Source organism: Manacus vitellinus, unplaced genomic scaffold (genome assembly GCF_001715985.3).
Source record: "Manacus vitellinus isolate BGI_N305 unplaced genomic scaffold, ASM171598v3 scaffold_23_pilon, whole genome shotgun sequence".
NCBI classification, from domain to species: domain Eukaryota; kingdom Metazoa; phylum Chordata; class Aves; order Passeriformes; family Pipridae; genus Manacus; species Manacus vitellinus.
Genome location: NW_021939718.1, coordinates 4,154,368 through 4,176,788, shown reverse-complemented (window position 1 = coordinate 4,176,788; position 22,421 = coordinate 4,154,368).

Below are 22,421 nucleotides of genomic sequence, written 5' to 3'. Positions count from 1 at the left end.
GCTAAGTTTGCTCATCCTTTTTATACATAACTGGATTTAAACTGTGACCTCTTAAGAACTGCAATTTGAGGTTACATATCCCTATTCACTGTAAGGCAGCTGCTCTTTTTAATTTAAAAATACAATACCCCTGATTATGAGGAGTATTTTTTAGCTGCCCTCACAGGAAGAAATAACCTGGAAAGGGCTAGAACAAGATCTCTTATTACTTTAGTATGGGAAACAGAGGACAAAAATTGCAGGCAGAACTAATTGGTAGCTGTGGATGTTGGAACAGTCTGGGAAGTCTGGAAAATAACAGCTGGTTAACAAGTGGCAAACGTTTAGCCAGAAGGAAGTGGTCATTTAGGTTTGCTTTTACCTGAAGTATGGTGTGGCTTCTATATGATTAGCCTCCTTAAAAGGCTTTTTCCTTGGATAAAATCTTAACCACTGAAATAAGGGAAGTGTAGGGTTTAGGAGAGAGAGTTTGCAATTATTTTTTGCAAAGACCACTCCTTGATGAATTAAGTACATGCAAAGCTAATTTCAGTAAAGCCACAGCTTTTGGGTCTTGCACTCCTGTGCAAAAAGTGGAAAATGTGGCTTATTAGCTGAATAGCTGTTCTCTGTCTGGATGGACAGACATTAATTTTTTAATCTTTGGACCCCTTGATGTCAGAAAAAACAATTTGTGCCTCTTGTCATTAAAGTTAATATTTGTGATACACAGCTCAATTTTTGCCCATTTGCTTTTGACTTATACAATGAATACTTCATTTATTTAAATCGTATTTAATAAGTAAGTAAAATGCATCATGTCATAAAAGAGAGAAATTGTCCAAAATAAAAAGCATGTAGGTGGACTGTTGTATGGCTGAATACTTTGGATAAATGGGACTAATTCTGCAGTTTTTGATCTTGAGGATTCTTCTTCCACACCCCAATAAGCTGTAGCAAGTTAATTTGTGGACTGGCTGAAACTCCAATTTAAACTTAAAAAGGAGTATTTGACTGTTCCCTAGGAGAAATAATACATATGAATTGGTGGTAGAGTAGAGTTCTGCATGCTGATAATATATATATAAACAACTCTGCTTCATAAATGGTCAAAGAATTAGACCAAATTAAAGTAGGATGATAGTTTCTTACTTTAGAATGAGTGGCAAGGGCACAGAGATAGGTCCTCCTGTTTGTTTTAACACTTCTGAATTCTTCCTCCTTCTTCTGAATATTCAGGACTTCTCAAGTAGAGTAGCTGTGCGGAGGGATACCTCTGCAGTTAAGAAATCATTTGTAACAGAAACAGTAATACAAGGTGACATTTCAACTCATTAAAATAATTGGGATAATCATGGAAGTGGATAAGGTAAAATTTGTGCAGTTTTAAGAAATAATAAGTTTTTACATATTATCTTTTGAGTCCCAAATTCAATTTGTATGAGAGACAGCATTATAAATTAGAACAATTTATTTAACATTGAAACTTGAGTCTTAGGTTCAACTTGAATTGATAAGAGTAGACCACCTCAGCTAAAGATTGCTTATGTGTATATAAACAGTACTTCAGTTTGCTGGATGTAGTGTGACACTTGTGGGAATACCCATTGTATGTACTGCCCCATTTCAGCTATGGTTGCAGGATGTGTAGTTTCATGCTGGAACATCTGGGCTGTTATTTTGATAATAAATGCATGTGCGATGCTATGTATAGTATAAATTTTGCTCTTCAAGGACATCAGTGTGATTCACTCATTGTCATACTATTGGGTGAATTTAAGACTGGACTAACAATGTTGTGTTGAATCAGGCTAAAACTATTTAGATGAAGCAGGCTAAAGCTCTATGCAGAACTGTTTAGAATAAAGGTGCAGTGTTTCAATGTGTAACTGTAATGCTGAAGTTGCTTAATGGGTTCTTTTGATTATAATTTTGGATAATTTCAAAATATTTCACATTTCTGATATGTGTGATTTCTGTTAGGAATGGTGTATTTTTTTTTGAAGGAATTCTGGTCTCTTAATGCATGATATGCATTCTTTGGATATGCTATGTGGATCCTTTTACCTCTAAGCATTGCTGCAGTATTGGTCAAAATAAATATTTAAGTGCCTGTGTGATATATGATATGTAAGACCTATGATCATGTTCCTCAGATCATACTCAGCATCTAGCATGTTCAGCATCTATGTTCCTTCTCAACATTCAAGGTTTTGCCAGACTTTTTTTTTTTTTGTCTCATATTTTTTTCCCAATACTAGAATAGGCCTAATTTTTAATGCCATTAAGAGATTAATTTTTCACTCACTGTCTTCTGTCAGAATTCTTTGTTAATAGCAAAGAATGCTAGAGATACATGCAAAGGTAGGACTTCAAAAACAGATACCATGGTAGAGGCCCTATTTGTAACATGTAAAAGCATATAGCACTGGAATATTTTTACTCCCTTTCCTCCATTTTCCAGCATGGCGTGTCTGATTTTAGCCTTTTCACATTTTTTTTATTCCAGTTGTCAGCAGACAGTGTGTGTGTGGTAATTTACCTGACAGTGTCTACTGCTGCCAGGTGCGGAAGCCTGATGGAATCACAGAACAGCATTATAGTGCTTTTCTAAATGTCATGGGCATTTAGCTAAGGGCTCCTACAGACTGAATGGATTCTTCCCAATTTTTGTTTAAAAGGTGTAACCCTTAATTAGAATTTTTGCTTTTTTCTAGTTAATAATATATACTGTGAAGTAATTATTGGATCCTAGTATTACAAAAGCAGGTATATAAAAAATTGTTTTCCTTTTGTTTGTCAGAAATGTTGCCTGTCCTTCTCTGTTTTTTATTCCTGAATAGTTGCAGAAATAATTGTGGAAATATTTCTAATTAGCTTGGATTAGCTGGATAAATTAAAAGCAGCAAAAAAAGTGTTTGATAGGCTATTACCATATCCTGTAGGTACTATTTATAAACTTAACTGGTGATTTGGAATCTTCTTCTAATGGAAGCAATAGTTTAATATTCAAATATAATTTATTTTGTTCACACATATTTCCTTCAACTGTTGTTTGGTTAACTACAGGATCACATTCTGTAAGTGATAAAATATTAAGTAATTTCACTTCAGAACTTCTAAAATTTTGGACTTCTGTTTCCTGTCTTTAATAATGTCTGTGTTTTTAGGTTTCTGTTAAGGGAGAAGAAGGGTGTTGCTATCTAAATGTCTCTGTGAGCATGTCCAGACCACACTGTTCATAGTGCTGTCCACAACACAATCTGATACACTGTAAATGGCCAATATTTTTTTTAGGTGTCATTAGGAAATGAGGTGATAGTGTTAGTCTCAGTATGTAGAAAAATTAAGGCAATCCTAAAAATATAATGCAATTTAGCAGTCCATAAGAATCTTTTTCAGAGCATTCTAAAGATACAGTTTCCCATTTGTGTGTTACGGTGGATTTGTTAAATTAGCATTTTTTTCCATTTTATTAATTAAACCCATTTTCTTGTGTAAAAAATGGGGAAAAGTAATTTTTACTGACACATACAAAGGTAGGGGGGAAAATGTTTCAAAGAGTTAGTCCGACTAAAAGTATTCTGGTAACCAGTTGGGTCCTTGATATTGGGTCTGGTTTTATGCATCAGTGAACAAAAGCCACTTAATTGGTGTTTATCCACTCCAAGTGTCTCAAACAGTAAACAGGAATAAAATTGTTCAGAAGTGTCTGCACGTCATTTCCTCACAACTTGCCATGACTCCCTGGCGCTTCTGGTTTTGTCGGATTATTAGTCTGTGAAGGAAGAGATAAAGCATTTCCTTGTATTGAATTTGAGCACGCTCTGTGCTTTGGGCAGAATGAAATATTAAAGGTTGTTTGCAATCTCACAGATGAGCAGGGCAGGCAAACTTTCGCACGCACACAGAAGTGGGGAGCAGACTGAGGTAGAGGCATCCATAGATTCCTGAATTTAGGAGGTCTGTTTGCGGTTGTATTTCCCTCCCACATACAAGGATGCTCCGCCCACATGGTTTTGAATGGCCGCTTTTAATTATTTTTCTAAGTATCTCTGGACCATATGTCCTTGTTAATCCTTCTGTTGACTGTGGCTACTTAAACTATTTCATAAACACAATAAACATCACTAATTGTAGTGAACTCTCCCAATCTAGCATTCCTGAAACTGTGGAACCTGCAAGACGTGCTCCTGCAGATCACAGGGTGTGGATGAACTGCTCTCATTTTCATCAATAGAACAGATTAATTACCATTGGGAAGGACAGCAATAAATAATAGAACCTACTTGGAAAAGTAAAATACTTTGGGGTACTGTGAGGTGATTAAAATACAAAGGGTTGAGTGTATTGTGCCTCTTTATTTCTCATTTTTTTTGTAAATACATAAAAGTTATGTAATAGTGTTGTGTCATTACTGTTTATAGCGAGATGGTCAGAGAAGGATTTCTTTAGTGTTGAGTAATGCTCTTAATACTGTATAATACTATACAGCTGGTAATTGTCCTGTAGAGAGATGTTGTCCATGGCAATCCTTCTTTATTAAAATTACCTTACATCTTGGCTCACTACTGAGACCTTTCATCCCATGGATGGCTGGTTTTACAAGTTTAGCCTTATCTGTCAGCCTGCCTGTGTGGAACCAAACTGAAACGTATCTATATTACATAATGAGAAACTTTGTCTTAAGTGTAGGGAAGTCTCCCACTATGAGGCTGTCAGCTACCTAAGCCCTAAAATCCATGATAATTTCTGTTTCTATAAAATGCCCCTCATTATGGCACATAAAATGCCTGGCTGCAAAGAACTACTCCGTGACGATTGCATGCCACATACCAGTCAGCATAAAATAAAACTCCTGGGTAAAAAATAAATAAATAGACATTTTACTTGACTTCATTCGCATATTTTTTGATGAAGGAGATTTCCAAGTTGTCTGGCAGTGATACAGCAACAAATTTCATGCATACAGTATTCACCACAGAGGAACTTAGTGGCACTTCTGCAGTCTGGTGTGCCTTTCTAGTCTGTCACAAATGAATGGGCTGATTCATAGAGAAGATGGTGCACAAGGAGTTAAACGAGGCTATTTGCCATTGATCAATACTGGGAAAAATATGCAGTAAGAACCCAGTAACCTTCCAAAGAACTTGCTTTGAAAAATTCATACAACAATAAAGTTGAAAATCCTCCTCTTTATTTGAAGGGAATTTAGCAAAGATGCATCTAACAGGAGGAAATATGAAAACACTTTTCCTCAGTTACCAATCGTTAGCTCAAAGCAAGCAATGAAATTGTTTCAGAAAATAGCTGCATGATTATTTATTGACTTTGGCCGCATTGATTTGGTAAATCATAAGAATGTTATTAAAGTTTGCTGTTTTAAGCAACAACACACCCTTCTCCCCTTCACCCCTTTCTTTCAGTTGACATGGTCAAATCCCAACACAGCTTTGAAACCACTGTTTGAGAGATTGTGTATTTCAGTTATACATGTAGTAGTTTCATATTTCTTAATTCTGTCCCCTTGGCTATCCCCACCCTTTGTGTTTTGGAGTTTGTCTGTGTAGCATGACCTGCAATTCAGATGTGAAATTATGAGATGTGTTATTATATGTGTGGTTTTGGTTCAAAACTCATTTAACTGGAGTGTGGACTGTATTTTTCAAGACGAAATATTACATATATCCTACATTACACTGTCAAATTATTAGTGGACTTTCAAAGCAAACAAAAAAAAGTAATTTAAAGCTATCCCTCTTAACTGCAGGGGTTTTTTTACAGTCCCTCGTTATTTTAAAATAGCATATGTTAGAGGAGTCCCACAACTGATTACTGTGAAGGCTGGTGACAGAAATGCTGAATCCTGCAGAGGATATTATAGAAAACTTGGAATATATTTAAACTAATCCAAATATTGCAAACTTTTTCCTTAGCCATTTTTATGTGAGGAGGACCCCCTTTTGATCTTTTCTTATGCATTTTGAAGGACGTATCAGGTGCATAAACTTTGGCAGGTGTGAGATCGCTCTGGGTTGCATAGTAGGAGCAAAATTAAACTCTCTGGAATACAATTTCTAAGATTTTATATCAGTGTCTAAGTGGCAGCATCTATGTACTGAATGGCCTAGCAGAGGAAAATGGACTTTCGTAGTTTATAATACAAAATAAATTTTTCTAATACCCTGTTCCTTAAAAGAGGCAGGTTTCTCTTCCACTCTTAAGTAGCCTAAAGTTGTTCTATAGCTGTCTTTTATAATATTAACATTGCATTCTCCATCTGAAAACTCATTTTTAGTCTTTCCTTTGAATGAGTTAGAGGTGAGGGAGTCTTATGTTATCTGAGGTGTAAACAGAGTTTGCCAACTTCTCTGGGCTGAAGACTTTGCTACTTGCACCTTCTCGCATGCATGACTCAGTGTTTCTGTTTTCTAACTAAGAAACTCTGTTCTTTAACTCTATTGCTAGACCAACAGCAGCACTGCAGCAGGCCCTCCTCATCATCTGAACGGGGGAGTTGTCAGTACATTAAAAGTCTGAGCCTGCCCTACGAATGCATTGCATCCGCCAGCCACATATCACTGCTAAAAGAAACATGGCACGCAGGTGTTTAAATTATTTACACTCATAATCGCCCTTTATGTTACATTGCTGAGCCAAGCCTCTGTTATTCTAGTGCATAATTGATGGTGTTCAGTAGTGGAAAAGTTAGAAAAGCGGAAGTAATGTGATGCGAAAGTTGAGTGAGGCAGCTCCAGCTGGCTCAGCTGCCTGGAATGAACCACCCGCATGGCCACCTGGAGAAGGCAGGGGAGTGGGCTTGGACCAGGCATCATGTCAGAATCTTGATTTGGCATTTGAAGGGGAAGGATTTCTTCAGCTGAGCTGCGTGACTAGCAAGGACTTGAAGGCTTTTGTAGTTTGTCATAAATCACGTCCGTAAAGCTCTCAGAGGAATTACATGTCTGTGTGCTCAGAGAGTAGTTTACTGTGAATCTTGCGTGATTTGGGCTGGTGCAGTGACAGCTATCAGTGGATGGTAAAAGGGTTGTAATGCCCCAGTCATTCTAGTACAGACAGTTCCATAACCAGGAATATTTTATAAAGGCTGCAGACCTTCAGAAATTCTAACAATCTTAGCATACACAGGAATCTCTCTCACACAAAAATGATCCAAAGACTGCCCCATTTTATAATGACTTCAGTAATATTATTGCCAGTATAATATTAGATACACCCGTTTATTTGAAAATATCAATTATGTCATTTCCAGAAGCTTCTGCTAATTTATAAAGCAACTTAGTATCTCATTTTTATCATAAATATTGAAATATTTTAAAAATAATACATGTGATTTACAAATATGAGGTCATTTTAAAGGTTTTTTTCTGCCTTCCCTTTCCTATGTTGGGCTTTTTCAAATTTTAAGTCAGTAGTTTTATTCTTCTGACCCTCCAGCCTGGTACATATGTGTAGTATATGGTCATACACCATGATATGACAGAAGAGGAATGATTGCTTCTCTTTATGAAAAGAAATAACCTTTTTATTAAACAGCAGGGACTGCTGCATTGGGCTTTGGTCTGTACCTAATAACGTCTGTAAAAGTTCAGATTGTTTAGGAGCAGCAGCAGTTCTGTTGTTGCTAATTAGTCTAGATGAGTGTCCTAATCACCAAAACCCCCAGAATTACTTGTTTGTTATCATCTGAGTGTAAAAAAAGGATATTTCTTTACAGAAAAAAGGAAGCTGGTCAGAGTAACAAAGTAAGTTATTCAGGAAGTTGTTTTTGTTTGTATTATTGATCTCTATGTACACTGAATTCTTTTTGTAACAGTATTTGTCTTTGAGGCAACTGGTGTTCAGCCACGTGGTGTAGTTGTAAGTAGACCTCTTGTATAACTGGCACTGAATAGTGCTAATGAGCAGGACTTTCTCTACTCTTGTGAAAACAAGGGCTGCAGCCTGTATAAACATTACTGGTGTAGCTGAAATGGACATATTGTGACAAGGGATGCATGGCTGAAATAATGAAACATTTGTGCACCTCACTTGTATTTTGACAGAAATTGGTGCTCACTTCTAATAGTTGAAGCCCCTGACATAAACATGGTGTCTTCATGCACTTGAACTGATTATGTATTTTCATACTAAGTAACACACTTTCTTGTGTGCATGCTGTAAATGACCACGCACTATTTAACTAAAGCTTGGCTTACATTACCTTCATACAGAGCAGCAGTGCTAATGTTGGTATATGGATGCTAAATACTCACTCTGTGACAATTCTTCAGGTGGTAAAGCAGCTAATAACTTTTATTGTTTCTAAGTAGAGAAAATTAATGTTCCATCCTCACTTATCATTAAGAATAGTGCAGAGGTCCCAAAAATTTCATCCCTATGCTTTAAGAAACTTGCCTCATTAATATTTTGTATATTAATTCTGCCACAAAGACCCAAACAAGCAGACAACAAGAAAAGAAAAAAAAAAAAGAAATGAAGAAAATATTGCAAAGATTGTTATGACAATAATAACAAAAAATGTACAAAATTATATTTTATACAGAAAACACAGCCTTGTAACATTTAATGAAGCAGTACAAATCCTTACAGCTTCTTTGGTGATGGTGCTATAAAATACCCTAATAAGCTATAAAGAAGGGAACCTGTGTCCTGTTGAAAATAATGACTATAGCAAAGTCCTGTGCCATAACATTAGGGAGGCAAAACAAAGCGAAAAATAATTAGACACTGAGGAAGAAAAATCCTCAAGCAATCTTTTTGCTCGACACTGTGTTGAACAGGAGATGTAAAGATATGATATTAGGAAGTACATTTTCTCAGTTGGAAAATATTTTGAAGAACTTGGTTTCATTGAAGTTATTTTCATACTGGAAATTACTTTTGTGTCCCAGAATAAAATCAGTGTTTTCAGATAGCTACCTGCCATTTACATTTTTATCTCAGTTTGTATAGATACATTATCATGTGTTTGTGTGTATATAATTGGTATACAAACTCACATTTTTCTATATTCTTTCTATATCACAAATATATGACTATCAGTCTCTAAATCAAGACTCCAACCTACCTCTGCCTGTGGAAGAGAAGGTGGAAGACAAGACTTTGTGGTATGAATTGGGGTCTATTTTTCCTTTACTTCCATCTTTTAATTTTTATTCAAAACTTCTTCTTGAGTTGTGGTCTTCTAGCTAAAGATTTAGCGGTGGCAGAAATTCATATTCCAGCTGAAGAAGTATAATGGCAATGGTGCACACTGAGTTATTAAAGGTTGTGTATTATAAATTGTGTCAGGAAAGTTGTCATATGCCAGGACTTTAAAATCCAGATGTATAGTCTGCTTTGTTAACTCATACTGCAGTTACCATTTCTTGTGTACTATACCACTTAGTGAGTCAGCAAATATAAGTAATTGCAATTTAAGAGGTTAGGTATTGAATCAAAACTTTTTAAAATGAGATATATATATCAATCTATGAAATTCAGATTGATATGAAATTAGTACTATGAAATTAGTAGCCCTTCAGTTGTGGGCTACTAATATGGGCTGATTTCTCAAAGTATCATTTATGCCCCAGGACTACAACACTTCAAGGTTTAGTGTCTTGTTTTTGAGTTACTCTCTGTTTCTAGGATGCTTTTTGTAAGATAGCTATATATTATTTGTAAAATAAATTTGTACAGATCTAATTTTTAAGATAGCTACATATTTAGTGGCTATAAATACCTAAGGGTATGAAATTAAAGAGTCTCCTTTCTACTTCTCCATAAATAAAATGTGCTCTGTTTTCTCAAATCAGTCCAGCCATGTTCCTTGTTAGACTGTAAGAAGGCTCCAAACCTTTAATACTTGATTGTAATTGTTAATTAGCATTTGGTTATAGAAAATCTGTCCTGTAGAACTACATTTCTTATTGATCCAAAATTAAACTGTTAATTATAGAATTGTAGAACCTACATGTCTTTTAAATTCCTCCAGGGATGGTGACTGAATCAGTTCCCTGGCAGGCCTGTTCCAGTGCTTGACAACCCTTTCAATGAAGAAATATCTCCTAATGCCTAATCTAAACCTCCCCTGGTGCAACCTGAGGCCTTGTCCTATTGCTTATTATCTGGCAGTAGAGACTGAACCCCACCTGGCTACAGTCTCCTCTCAGGTAGTTGTACAGAGCTATAAGGTCCCCTTTGAGCCTCCTTTCCTTCAGGCTAAATACCCCCAGCTTCCTGAGCTGCTCATCATCAGAGTTGTACTCCAGACCCTTTCCCAGCTCCACTGCTCTTCTCTAGACATACTCCAGCACTTCAGTGTCCTTCCTAAAATGAGGGGCCCAGGACTGGATACAGCACTCGAGGTGCAGCCTCACCAGTGCCCAGTACAGGGGGATGGTCCCTTCCCTGGTCCTGCTTCCACACTATTGCTGATACAGGCCAGGATGCCCTTGGCCTTCTTGGCCACCTAGGCACTGCTGGCTCATGTTCAGCCATCTGTTGACCAACACCCCCAGGTCCATTTCCACTGAGCAGTTTCCAGCCACTCTTCCCCCAGCCTGTAGTGCTGCAGGGGGTTGTTGTGACCCAGGGGCAGAAGCTGGTATTTGGTCTTGTTGAACCTCATTCAGTTCTCTTTGGTCCATTGATCCAGCTTGTTCAGATCCTTCTGCAGAGCCTTGTTACCTTCAGGCAGAGAGGTAACAACCTCCTGCCCAACTTGGTGTCAACTGCGAACCCACTGTGGGTGCACTGGATCCCCTCGTCCAGACAAAGATATAAAACAGGACTGGCCCCGGCACTGAGCCCTGGGGAACCCCACTAGTGACCAGCCACCAGCTGGGTGTAACTCCATTCACCACCACTCCCTAGGCTTGTTTTTTACCCAGCCAACAGTTCACCTGTCCAAGCCATGAACAGCCAGTTTCTCCAGAATGCTGTGGGCAGTGGTGTCAAAGGCTTACTAAAGTTCAATCAAGACAACATCCATATCCTTTCCCTCATCCACTGACAAGGTCACTTTGTCATAGATGGAGACCAGGCTGGTCAACCAGGACCTGCCTTTTGCAAACCCATGCTGGCTGGGCCTGATCCCGTGGTTTTCCTGTACATGCTGCCTATTTTTGGTTTGGTTGGAGAGGTCTGCTTTGGAGTCGCTGGTTGAAGACAGCCATGGGACAGCCATGAGCTTTCTGTCAAAAGTCTGATAGCTAAGTCTTGGATGTTAGGATGATCCAGGCTGGAAGGGACTTTGGAAGGTGTCTAGTGCAGGGCCTGTGCTGTAGCCACGATGGCCTCTGTGGCCTCCAGCTCAACTGACTTTTGTCACATAAAACAGAAGACATTATAGTGCTGTGCCCAGAGGGGTCTGTCTTGGATGTCCAAACCACTCATGTATTGCACTGCGTCAGGAGAGACCGAGGGTGCACTTCTAAGATGGTGTCTCACCCCCTGACTGCCATTTCCATCGCTCAGGCTCACTCAGGCATCAAATCTTTTCTTGAGCGCAGGGCTTGCCCTCTGCACGCTATCACTGCAGAGGGAATGCGCTGCTGGCATCCAGAAAAATATTAAGCTGGAATTGCCATGCCATTCCCATAGTTAGTCAGCTCATGCTGCAGGAGGTGGAGGCTTCAAAAAGTTGTTTTCCTCTCAAAAAGTAAATTTAAACATATTTTTTTAATTTCATCCTTAGAGTTTTTTTTGATATCTTTTATGATTTTTTTCCCCATCTACTACCTCACATACTGCTTGGTGTGATCCACTCTCAGGAATAAATCTCAAAACATTTTCATATCAGAAGTTGCTCTTTGTATTTATTTTTATTTATGTTATTGAGGATTTTTTATTATTTTTCATTTTGCTTTCTAGGTAAAAAAAAAAGTCGATACAGATACAGGTATTTCCAGAAGAAGGCTAAATTACAAAAGCTGACAGTTGCCTTCTTGGCAGTGTCAAAAATTATATGAGTTATCTCAGAAACTTGTGTTTGAGATGTGCATTTGAATAAGTCCCTTCTGTCACGTACAGTTTTCCTCTCATACTTCCTTGGTACTTGTATTTTTACTTTTTGTGTCCAGTGATATAGTTCTGTGCTTGATTTTGGAGAGATAGAGATGTCTTTAGGTGGAGGACATGCTTATTAAAGTGTATAGACTGTTTCCAGGGAATTGCATATCTGGATGGTCCGTGTAGTTTGATGGCATTTACCTGAATTCTTACTGGACTTATTTATGACTTGTGCTCATGGAAAGAACATAAACAGCTGGGGAGAAGAACATGCAGGGAATACTACCCTGCAGATAAAGAGAGGTGGTGTATTTCTGTATTTAGGTTATCTTTTTCCACTGCAGAAGGAAAAATTAGTGCGTGCCTAAGGGACATAAAAGATTTTTCTGCCAGAGTAATTTATAGTGTGGACTAAGTATTTTTTTGTAGCTGCCAAGTGTTTTTTAAAATGTTTTTGGAAGTAATAAGGTAGGATTACAAACTATAAATTGTTATAGTGGTAGCTGCTTACAAGCTTGCCCACCCATTCATGCTGCATAGTTCTTTATGGAAAGTTATGTTTAATTTAACTTAATGAATACTTAAGGACTGAGTCCACTCAAATGCTTTGATGGGCTGTTAAATTTACAAATGTCCTGCAGCTGTACCTTACCAATAAGGATTAGTAAAAGGAGTAGACTGACATACATTTCACACGATTTACTTAACGCCAGTCTTCCCTCCCCCCTCCAAACCCCTCACCTCTCCCCCAAACTGGAGGCCCAGAAATGGTGTGGCAGGATATTCTCACCATCTGTGATGATTCTTACTTCTGCATTGATATAACTACTTTTTGGTGTTTTACTTTCTTTTTCTGTTTGTTTTTCTCATAAGAAATTAGCAGAAATGTGTGCATACATTTAATAACTTGTGGATAACAAATGGGAATATGGGAATTGCTGTAATTAAAATATGACATAGTAATTAAATGAGATAAAAATACCTTTTCACCTACAAAAGGAAGTCAGATAATATTTTTTTATTCTCAAATATTATTGAATGTTGGTTCTAAAAGCAGAACATACTAACCAAGCTTAATTAAAGGCTTAGTTATGAAAATTATCTGTGGAATCAAGTAGCTATTATACTTTGCCTTTACTGATACTTTTTTAAGTGAAAAAGGAATATTTTCACTAGTCTATGGATTCTGAAGTTGGGCCCAAAATATTATTTACATTGTATATATAACTGAAGGGCAAAAGCAGTTTGTATCTTTTCGAAGGTTTCTTGGTGGTTTTTTTTTGTTTTTTTTTTTTTAAAAATCTGTGAAGGGGACAGTTTTGGCAGCAGATGAAATAATTCAATTTCTTTTCTTCTGATTAGTTTTCAAATTTGTATAAAATAGCTGTCAAGCTCTCGAATGAATTGTTCTCCTTCTTATATTCCTGGATTTCAGTTGAGTTTTAGATAAAGAAATCTGGCTGCTTTGATTACTTATTATCTTGAACATGTCATGTTGTCCTCCCTTCATCCCCTAAAAATAGTCTTTCATTGCACTTGCTTTAATAGATGTAAAAGCTGTGGGTAATAGATTACAACTAAAAATGGTACTGATTGATAACTGTATGAACAGTTCACTCAATGACTAATAAATTGTTTTCCTACATATATTTAAAATAAATTCGTTTTTAAAAAATTTTTTTATTATTATTTTTCTATAAAAACAAGTGATAGCTCTGTAGTTTTGCATGACTGAGATTTTGTGGAGTGAGAAGACTGCTGTGATTAAGTGCTTTTGAGAAGACCCCAGTGTGCCTGTGGATTTCTAAAAATATTGCTATCCCTCTCGTAGGACAGTAGGGATTTGTGGGGAAAATATTATATGTTATGAAGTGTGAGAGCTGGAGAGTTGTTAATATAATTTTTTCTATTGGATGAATATTATGATTGTGGTGCTATTTCTAGATATAAATTATATTTATACTCGTGATTCTATCTATACCTCCCGTGAAGACAATAAAAGTTGCAAACAGAATGAAAACTCTCAATAAAGAAATCATACAGGAGGTGAATGTTTCACTGAACATAGATTTTGAGACAAAGTTATTAGTGGAGTCTTATAACAGGAATTGGGTTATTTAAGTACAGGAGTTACTTTTACATATATTCATAATTATATTCAAGTGTTTTCTGATTGTTGTCCTCAGAAACATTTTTAAAGCCATTTTATATTACATTCTAAACAAGACTCCCTTATTTTTTCCTCAAGAATGGGGAATCTAAGAGAAAAAAAAAGCAATGCAACTTAGTAATAAAATGCTGATCTGAAAGGTGTCTTATCTATGGTCCGTCCTCCTTGAGCTGATCTAGATTTTTTCCAGTGCCATTTCTGATTTAAAGGACAGTTCTGGAAAGATATATAATTTTTCAGAGCAGTTTTGTGGCATTTTATTTTCACTTTGTACAGGAAATGCAGCGAAATGATGCATTTTTCCTTTTAAGTACTGTTTTTTTATCAGGTGATAGTTAGTGGTGAATCCTTCTTAGTCTCCAGTGTTCATATAAAGTTTTGACACTGAGATGTGAGATATATTTCAGATGGATTTCAGAGTTTACTCAGTCTGGGATTTGCTTCTGTTGGCCTGAGACAATACTTGTGGCTATTGCTGACACAGAATAGCATTTGGGGAGTAGGACTACATGGCAAGTTGTATGATACCACTCATTGGAAACTGAAAAGGACACTTCACGTATACCAGAGGAGACCTCAGAAAGGACAATATTTAAAAGTATTTGTAGTTCAATATGTTAGGGTTGCTGGCAAGTGAATAACGTCTTCAAACTGTGAGCACCTCCAGATGTTCTGGTGAATAGCTTTCTGAGTAAACTATTGCAAGTCACTTGAACTTTTCTCAGCCAGGAATCTCAGCTGTAAAAACTGAAGCACGGCTTTATGCAATTCTTGAGCGCTGCTGCCAAATAATGATTTCTAAATCCATCTTTGTGTTTTGGTATCAGTGGGAAATAGTTGATAAAGTAGGTGGCTGAAACCAGAGACCAGTTTAGGCTGATCCGAACATGGTAGGTTTTTTTAAAGGTAGGTAATTCTTTGGAGGCTGTTGATACAAACCAGGTGGAGTAATACTCGAATATCCTGCATGCTAGACACTGGAATTTGGATTTTTATTTAGTTAAGGGGGGGGGGGGAACAACTCCAAAAAAACACCTATTTTTTGACTTTTTGTTTTCTAGGGAGAGAACCTAAGAAGAAGAGCAAACTTTATTTTCTCCTTCTTAGAGATGTGATTTTTTAAGTACTGCTGTGCCACTTTTGACAACTGTATTTTACAGTTACCAATCCTTTCTGAAAGAGGATAACTGAAACTAAGATATCATTAACATATGGGTTTTTATTTTGAATCATTACTGGTAGACTTTTAGTACCAAGAAAACAAAAGAATTTCTGCCTTTTGGATAGTTTCATTTTTAAAAAACATATCTGAAAGTCTTCTCACATTTTTTGTTTCTGGTCGTGGTTACTTCAACAATGTTGTTTAATAGGAGGTATCTACAAAAGGAAAGCCACTACTGTATTAATTGCTCATTTAAGGAAAGTGAAACCTTAAATGTTGGGAATTTTAAGTCAGAAGTGTAATATTTGAAGTCCAAAAATTGAGTCTGTTGAGGGATGTTTTTAGTATCTTCTTTAGAAATGTGAGAAGAGATTTAGCAGTTTACCACACTTATAAAGTTTGGCGAAGATCTGACCTTTTTGAATTCATTGCTTGCAAGTTATTATTTCTAATCACACGCTTGATTGACTCCAGCTAAGTAACTGACTGAAAAGCCAGGGAGTTAAATCTAAAACCATAAGTATGTATTTTAACTGAAAATAGGGATCATCGTGGAATATGTTCTCAATCAGCACTTGACATTCATCTGAATATATAGCTTAAAAAGAGAAAAAAACCACAGGTAAGAACTGTTCTATCCTTTGGCAGGAGCACTGTGTGAAAAATGGTGATTGAGCTCTGAGAATGAAAATGGAAGCCCTGGAGCATACAGAGAAATAATAAAACTGGGCCCCTGATGGTGTTACGCTAAATGTGGTTAATATTGTGAATGTACTGTGAGAGAAAAATCAGGTGAACCTTTGAAATCCTTTAAGAGATTACCAAGTCATTTTGAAGTTTCAGAAAGCTACCTGTAAATTAGCTAATGAAAGAACTGATTTTTAAAATAAAACGGGACTATATGCAGATGTTATCAATGTTTGGAAGATGCAGAGTACAGTCTTGCCAGACCATTTCTCAGATGAGAAGATCTTCGATGAGTGGTCTTGTTTTTCCCATAATGACAGAAGCTCCTGAGGAGGAGCTTTTCAGTTGGTCCTAAATTGAAAGGAGTTAGAGATCATGTCACTGGAACAGTCAAAATGCAAATTACTTTGTTTTCAGGAAAAATGTGCAAAAGAGAATTGTTTCTGGTTTTGGTTTGGTTTTGCTTTTTTTTTTTTTTAATAAGGGAAAAGTAATGCTACTTGCATATTCTCTTTTGACAGGAATTAAGGTTGTGGGGTTTTTTCCCTGTCCTTCAGACATTTGACAAGAAGTATCAAATGTTTTGATACTTGGTTGGAGTATTTGGTTTTCTTACAGGTAGATGATGCTGCTGGAGTGTTTGACCACAACAAAATTGTTTTATGTTTCCAGATGGAAACATAAAGATTCGTATTTGCTGTATGTTATAAATGAGAGTAAAATACGGATCCATGTTAGTGCATGTGATAAATGGTCTCATACACTGGGAAGAGTACTGTGTGAAAGATGGTGACCAGAAACAGGTGTTTGAGTGGCTGTAGATTCTCCTGGGATCAGAAGGTTAGACAAACTGCCCCTAGGACTTAAACAGGGCAGTTATTTCATGTCAGTTTAATTATCCCTACATTTTGTGAGGCAGTCACTCAAAGTGGTCTGGAAATATTAGGAAATTAGAGGCTTTAACAGCTTTGAGGGCAAAGTTCTGGTTGGGTTTGTTTGGTATTCATTCACTTTGTGATAGTCTTAATGCAAGTGATGGGCTGTTTAGGACCACGAGGCATGCTTAGTACCAGTACAAGATTTAATCGAGACACTATCATTCAGCAGGAAATGCCTTTCAGTCCAATTTTATTTATATGAATTTTCTCTGCAACTCAGTAATCTCTGCTTGGGGTCATTACTTTGATTTTAACTTAGCAATGTAATTCCTAAAGTGCTTCAAATAAAAATATCCTTGAAGGAGTAATAAGTTTAAATAGCTCTGAATCAGTTGAAAATACTTTTTTAATTTAGTTCAGGCTGGGAGCGCAAACTGCCAGGAAAACAAATAGATGGAGGAGGAAAAAAGAGATTAAGCATAAATACTCACACTGCACCATACAGTTAAAGAAGTTAGAGATGGGGCAGAAAGGTTAAATATACCCCTTTCTAGCATCCTGGTATTAATAAATATCTAGTGACAAAAAATAAAAAGTAATCAGCCAAATAATAGTTAATACTTGGCTTTTTTGTTTGTTTGGCTTTGATTATTTTGATGGCATTAATGATACAGGAGATATAAAAATGTAAGTATCGCTTCCTAAATTAACAATTTAGTTACTAAATGAAGAGAAAATGTCTTAACATAAATAAACCACAAATCTCTAGTCATTTCAGCCAACCCCATTTCTTTTATAAAGCACTTTAGATTTTATTTTCATTAGCACTGAGAGGCACTTTGAAATAAGTAACTAGCAAATAAGCAAACTGAGATAATTCCAGTTTATATTGTTGAGTTAATAAAACTAATAAAATCTATACATTTCCCAAGGTTTTCCATTATTACTATTTCATTTTTTTTATTGCAGAAGAAAATTGTTAGGGTTATATAGTCTTAGGCATCATGGAAATTTTCTTTACCAGTTTTACATTTCCTTATGACTTGAAGAAAATGAGGCTTGTTTTGTAGCTTGTGAACAAGAAAAATGCGCCTTATTAGTGGTTTCATCTAGGTGATTGTTAGCTTCCTCATTGGTTTTTCTGATGTTGTATGCTTGAAGGTTCATTTTTTCAGCTTTCTAAGAGAATTTTGGCAGCGTAGTATACATTTTACAGGATAGTAAATAGAAAGTTTTTTAGGAGCTCCTTTCCTTTAGCAGTTACTCTATTGTATTTAACACTATGACAAATATAAACACCAGCAGTTGCAGTTCCATGTAAGGTGCTCCAGTCACTGAGTTCTGTACAGTGCTGTGCTTCACCATACAGTTGACAGTTTTTCTCCTATGTGGTGGCAGAAATATTTTTATTTTAATCATGACTTCTCTGCCCTTGTCTTCTTTCTCTACCTTTTTTGTGTGTTTGTGGTGGTTTTCCATTTTGTTTCCCCTCTCCCTCTCCTCTTTTCCCCTTTTCTATTTTTCAGTTTATTTTTCTTTTTTATAATTTTTTTCTTTTTCATTTTCTTTCTCTTTTTCCTTCTCTGTTTCTCACCGAGGAAATGTCTGCTGTCAGTAAGAAATATGGAAGGCTGATTTAAAATACTGTTGCTCATTTATCTAACGGAAATTTAAAAGAAGCATTTTTTTACCTTACTGGGTGCCTTTCTTCTGGTCATTTGGATCATCTCCCTGTAATAGTCACTTCATAGTAACAAGAAACCTTCTCTTAATCTCAAAAGTTTGGGACTAGACCAATATAATAGACCCCATATTTTTGAAACATGATGTAAGGATTGTTCATTAAGGTATGGTATTGAAGATATATAATCCTTTTAGTCTGTGAGAGGATATTTTACATTATGCCAGGTAGCTTTTTGTCCCATTTTTTTAGTTATACTGTAATTTGCAGTCACGATCTTCTTATTAACAATTAACACTTAAATCTCAGTAAATATCAAATAAGTAGACAACATGAAGGTGAGCAGATCAAAAATGCATACAGAATAGCCCAGCAAAGTTTAAATAATCTAAAAATATGAATACACAAAAGAATATTTGAGTGAGTTTTTCATGAGAGCTTGGATTTTCTTTAGTTTTTTAAATAAATATACATCCAACTTATTTACTTTTCTGATTTCATGATTAATCAAGTTTTATGATCTCTGCATTGTACACATCAATAGATGTGTATATATGTCTGTCCAAGTGTGTGTGTGCATCTCTTCAGAGCTGTCTTTATATGTATGTATTATTAAAAAAAATACAACGAGCTAAACCAGAGTTGTTTTTCCCTTATAATGCAATGACATTTACTTTAATTTAATGTAATTTGTAAATATACAAATTATTCTTACAACGTGATGATTAATTTTCACTGCTTATATGACAGCATATCAGTGGGAGGAAGCAGAAGAACTGAAACTACACTGTTTAATACTCCTTATTTTGATTTTCTTCCACCTTTCATTGTAGTCAAAATCCAGACAGAACACTTTGTGCAGAAGAGGGAGAAAAGCACTTCTTGAATGAGATGTTTTGTTTTTTTCTCACTTTGCCTTGATGGTAGCGATGTGGTATCCTGAACAAAGGCATACCTTGGGATGAGTGAGCCATGGAGTGAACATAATTTCATTACAGTGTATAACTGAAGAAGAAATTATTTTTTTCCATACCTTTTCTGTGGGTAGGTCAATTCCAGTGTTTCCACCCCACACTGGTTTGCGAGTCTGATTTATGGCTCATGGCCCATCATCAGTCGTCACTTCTTCTCCCATTTTTTTTGGCTTTGTTTGAATGCCACATTAGTCAGTAAGGAGTTAATTTCCAATCAACACTAGCGCAGAAGCTTCTCCACAGTGTTTCGTGCAAGGTTTTGGTGTTTTGTACCTGTCACTGCCCCTCTTTCACGCCTCTGTGGGTATAGAAATGTTTGGAGACAGAGTGGGGAGTGGGTTGTGGGCTCAGCGCTGCAGGCCCCTGACCGCCTGCTGCATCACCCACCGACGGTGCCTTCCTCATGCTTCTCTGCTGTTCGTGGCACGCAATGCTCCAGGGAGTGCAGCAGAGGCGGTGCTGTCCCAAATCTGCCCTTCCAGAAATTTCTCTCCAAAGCCAAGCCCTCTTCCGTCCCAGGGCCAGGGAGCACGGAGAGTGTTGGTGTCACTGTAAAATGTCAGCTGATAAAATGTCGGCAACAGCAGCAGTCGGTCTCGTAATTGTGTTTTGTTGTGGTTGGTTTTTAGTAGTCTTAGATTTGATGGCTGAAACCCGTGTGCTGCACTGGAAATGGCAGCTAGCCTTTTTTTTGTGAAACTCTCACTAAGATTGGAGCTTTCCAATAGCCGTGGATGTTTTTTTATCCTCTGTCCAACTCTCAGCAAAGTAAACCCAAAACACTTGGAAAGAAGCATCCCTGAAGCAATGAGGAAAGGGAGAGGTTCAGCATTTTTAGGTGATAAGATGTAACAGTTAATAGCTCAGCAGTTTAAGGGATTGTTTTGCTTTCTGCCTAGATTTATTAGTTTGACTTCGTTACAAAGACTGAATAGTAAAGCCAGTTCATGAATTTGTTACATTGCTTGGGCTTTCAAAGCCTCATTTATTGGAAAATATGGAAATACCAATGATGCACTGTTTACCAGTCTGTCTGAAATTGGTATTGTAACCTCTGAACCTGAAAGAAAAAATATGTTATACTTCCTAAAATTATTGTGCTCAGCAGAAATTCTCTGTGTATTATATTGTTTGTTTATGTGCAGAAATGGGAGACTCTACAGTCCTGTAATGAAACAAAAAAACTCTCTGAAAGTCTGCATAGTTGGCACAAAGTGCTGTAATGCTTTTTCTCCAAAAGAAAACTGTCAAATCATGTTGTTTCCTTCTATAAAAATATTACAGTTCTGTGCAGTGTTTTGTACCCCTATGTATCTATTTAAGCCTGGAAATAGAGATTATAATTTAAGCCTGTGTTTTGAACAGTTTGTTATTTTCTTATACGTAGCCATCTTTTTAGGCATTACCTATCCTTTACTCCCACTGATGTTATTGGACAGAATCTTTGTTGTTTTTATTAATTTTTCTTTAATTGAATTTTTCACTTTATTTTTTCTTTTGTCAAAATATATTTGTTACTGTAATCTTCTGAGTTGTTCAACTTGATCATCTTTTATAATTAATAAGGGAAAAGTAGAATACAGGCTAGTTTAATACAAAAATATTTTATTGCCTAGAACGTTGTATGCAAAAGGAATAAATAAACCCACCTTTTATTATTCTTTATTTTTTATTATTCTTTTAAAGCCCCTTGTATTATTCTTTATGAGGAATGTTTCTTGTGATTGTTCAAGACTATCTGTGTTTGACTGTATGCTGACAGTCTGCCAGTGATTCAGCATGATGCTGAATCTTCCAGCCACAGTTTTTGTTGAGATTGTTTGGAGTACTAACTACAAAAATTGTTACTGTTACCATTGTTATTTTTCATAAGAGTTCAGACTGTCATCTCAGCTGCTTGCCACTTTCAGCTTCATTCCACTCAGGAATTATTTGCTTCATTTCTACTTGAACCTGCCACTCCTGCAGCTCATGTTTGTAACAGAGATGGACAGATAACAGGAGTCAAAGCCCCAGGAACGGGGAAGTAGGGCAGTCCTCATTGGCAATTAATTTTAATTGTTAGGATCATTATGTCTTTAATCTATAGGAGAGCTTTAGTAATGGAAATTGTACAAATTAAGTATTCTCAATGATAAATCATGACTGTTTAAGAATAATAGTTTACTAAAATATGCAGACCTGGAGCTCTGTCCCAGTCCTGACAACAGTATGAGCAAGGCTACTGGCATCCCACCAGGTGAATAGAAGGACTCAGAGTAGTAGGTGCCATGCTGAACACCATGAGTTGTCATAGGGCTGAGTCTGCAGAAACTACCAAAAAGGCAGGCTTGCCTGTGATGCACGTACCAAGTACTTAAGGTTCTGTTATGGAAGGAGCAAGGTTTTTGCCAAATCTGTTTTAATAACTGTTTTAGATTAACACCAAACAAAGAAAGGTACTTGGTTTTTCAATGATTTGTGCCAGATGGTGTTGTGCATAGGTCTGCAGTCTTCATTTTGAGTGGAATGAACATTTTGGTCAGAGCCAAAACCAGAAACAGACAGACGGTAAGAAAGAAGAGCTGCATCCTTTGGAAGAAGATGGGGATCCTTGCCTTTAATTAGCAGGCCTAATCTCTTCTCTCCAGTAAGTGACATGATCAGTTTCCTTCTTAAATTGTGTCTTTGTTGTTTGAATAGTAGTAAAAGTAGTCTAGTCGTTCCCCTTCTCCAGTCATTCTGCATCTCAAGGTGGGTTGCAGTTGTGCTGCTTCTCTTTACTGCCACGCTGTGGAAAAAGAATCTTGGCTTGAATGCTGTACTGTATTTTCCACAGCATGGCAGTAAAGCAAAACATTGCAGCTTTATTTCAGTCACAAGCAGGATTGGC